This window comes from Cucurbita pepo, chromosome 12 (assembly GCF_057944985.1).
Source record: "Cucurbita pepo subsp. pepo isolate OVF chromosome 12, ASM5794498v1, whole genome shotgun sequence".
Classification (NCBI taxonomy): Eukaryota; Viridiplantae; Streptophyta; class Magnoliopsida; order Cucurbitales; family Cucurbitaceae; genus Cucurbita; species Cucurbita pepo.
Window position 1 is genome coordinate 7,578,452 of NC_141809.1, and position 2,839 is coordinate 7,581,290.

Here is a 2,839-nt window from a genome sequence, read left to right on the forward strand (position 1 = left end):
GTTAATACAACCTTCAAAGCTCTGATACCACTTGTTGTGTGCCGAAATGCTACAACCACAAAACTATGATACCAATTGTTGTACCAATAGTGGAAGCAAGATCGAAAAATGGCTTTAATCTTATATTATAATAAAGTTAATTGTAGCTTTTGTTGGGGTTCAAGTTGTTACAAGAATTCAACATATAAACAGGTACCTACGACATATAACGTTCATGTTGTAAATGGACATTTGGGGAACGATCCTCTTTTGTTGACGGAAAGAAATATTCTCTATTCTATTCAATGTACTAGCTCACAATCATGGAGAATACGTACTAAAGGGCAATAATGCTCTAAACGGGTGCTCTAACCAACTGAGCTACAAGAGCTACTTGAAACAAAAAACATACCAATTCTTAAATCACCAAACGAATAAACACCCAAGCTAGTGTATCATAAAATACAAACCAAAAGACATATTTATATGAATGAGAAAAATAAGCAAAATACTAATTTGTCTTTTTAATGTAAACCCAAATCAAATAAAATTGTATTACGAAATAGATATGTTATGAAACTCTTGAAATTCGATCTAATATTACTGTTGAAGAACAAGATGTTTAGATCTAAATTATCCAAGAAACCACAAAACGATAAGCAATCAATCCAAGAGAAAGTTTTTGAACCGATTACCTCAATGATTAAGATAAAGAGTAAAAAGGAAAAAAAAACAAAAAAACTCATTTATAAACTCATGATTCAAATCGCTTCACAGAATAACTCAGTCAAGCCTACTTGCATAACTCTAGCACGTAAATCTAAACACAAGAAATGCAAAAGAACAAGTTCATGGGTAAAGAAGCATACTATTCAACTTTTATTCTAATATCCAAAATCTTTGTACCATACTAATAACATAAATGACTATTTATAACCTTGAAAATAAACCTTTAAAGTAATATATAGTCTATTGAAATGTTGTAAATGTCTTGTCCATCAATACCATAACGTCCATTAATTAATTTTAACTTAGAATTTTAATATAATATTATAAAGTGAAAAAAATACTATAAAACATCTCTAAATTTAAACACCTACCCTACAATCTTATTATCCACCAAGAAGTTTTTGTGGCATAATTAAGACACCTTATTCGTTCATTCTCCCATTCTTCAAGAGGATTCGTCCTCGAATTCAATTGATTTCCTTGTAATGCAAACTTAAAATTATTTTCATTCCGTGGTTTTAATCTTGTCGAGGTCTTCCCTTTTATCTTTAGGTCATGCATGGATGTAAAAGTGAAATGGGAGTGCCGCTTCCTATGCAGCCCATTGGTCTTATTTTTTTCCATGAGTTAGATATTGGCACGAGTTGAAATTAATTATTCAAACTTGCTTTATAATAAGAATTTTAATTTTCGACAAGAATTCAACCGAAAAGGTAGATACACATAGATTGAGTGCTCCCCTTAGAAAGAAAATTCTTTTACTTCCAAGTTTCTGTATTTGTACCTTTGGTATACAAAATATTGTTCCCCTAAAAAACTAGAATCATTTTTCTTTTTAGTCTCTATACCCACGTCAAATATTTCTTTTTATTTTTCATTTTCTTCACTTTTTGTCTCTAATGGCCATTGAGCAACATATAATTTGTATACTGTATTTGCTGGCCTACCTAGAACCTAAAGCTCGGATACGAAATGACCGCTCTAACCAACTAAGCTACAAGAGCCACTTCGAAAAGTATTTGTACCTTTGGTATACAAAATATTGTTCTAAAAAACTAGAATCATTTTTCTTTTTAGTCTCTATACCCACGTCAAATTTAAAGTCCATCAAATATAATATCAATAATATCAATATAATGACACCAGAAAACAGTCCAAACTCTGATGGAATACACATCGGTCCATCAAATAAGATCACAATCACAAAGTCCAAAATTGCAATTGGAGATGATTGCATTTCTCTTGGAGATGGAAGCAAACTAATTGAAGTCACCAACGTGACGTGCAGACCAAGACATGGAATAAGCATCGGAAGTCTTGGAAGATACACTAACGAAGAACTTGTTGAAGGTGTCATCGTAAAGAACTGCACGTTAATTAACACCACTAATGGTGTTAGGATCAAAACGTGGCCAGCTTCTGCTGCTAGCAGCACCGCCACCAATATGCACTTTTTGGACATTATAATGGTCAATGTTAGCAACCCTATTCTAATAGACCAAGAGTATTGTCCGTGGAATCAGTGCAATCGGCAGGTATGGATCGCATTCTCGAACCTTTCATTCATTTTTTCATTATAACTTAACAAATAAACCATTTGTTGTCTCATTTTAATTTTTAGATTCCTTCAAAAATTAAGATTAGTACAGTGAGCTTCAAGAACATTAGAGGAAGTTCTGCAACTCTGCTGGCAATCAAACTTATTTGCAGCCGTCACTTACCATGTGACGATGTAAAAGTAAGCAACATTGACCTCACTTACAATGGAATAAAAGGTCCTATTTCTTCCCAATGCATGAATGTGAAACCTATCATTTCAGGAAGACCGAACCCCAAGATATGCTCCTCTCCTTATGTTGTCCAATGGATTGTTCATTGCCATAGAACTTCAAATATAATAGACAACCTTAATTAAAAAAGAAGACCGCCTCTATCCATTTGACTCTCATTCTTTTGAGTTTCTTTTGTTGTACTTTTCGAAATAAATAAGATGGTCGACTGTTTGAAGGAGACTTTGTGTCGTGAACAACCTAATGTTTTTATTACCACCACCTTATATAATAAAATTGTTCCAAGTCTTGTTTTTTTCGTTCTAGTTTTGAATTCGAAATAAGACAATGTAATTGTAACA

At 32.8% G+C, this 2,839-nt stretch overlaps 1 pseudogene; it reads left to right on the top strand.

Moving 5' to 3' along the window:
- Positions 1-1,844: 1,844 nt before the first annotated feature.
- LOC147789914 (exopolygalacturonase pseudogene) lies at positions 1,845-2,606 on the top strand (annotated as a pseudogene).
- Positions 2,607-2,839: the final 233 nt, after the last annotated feature.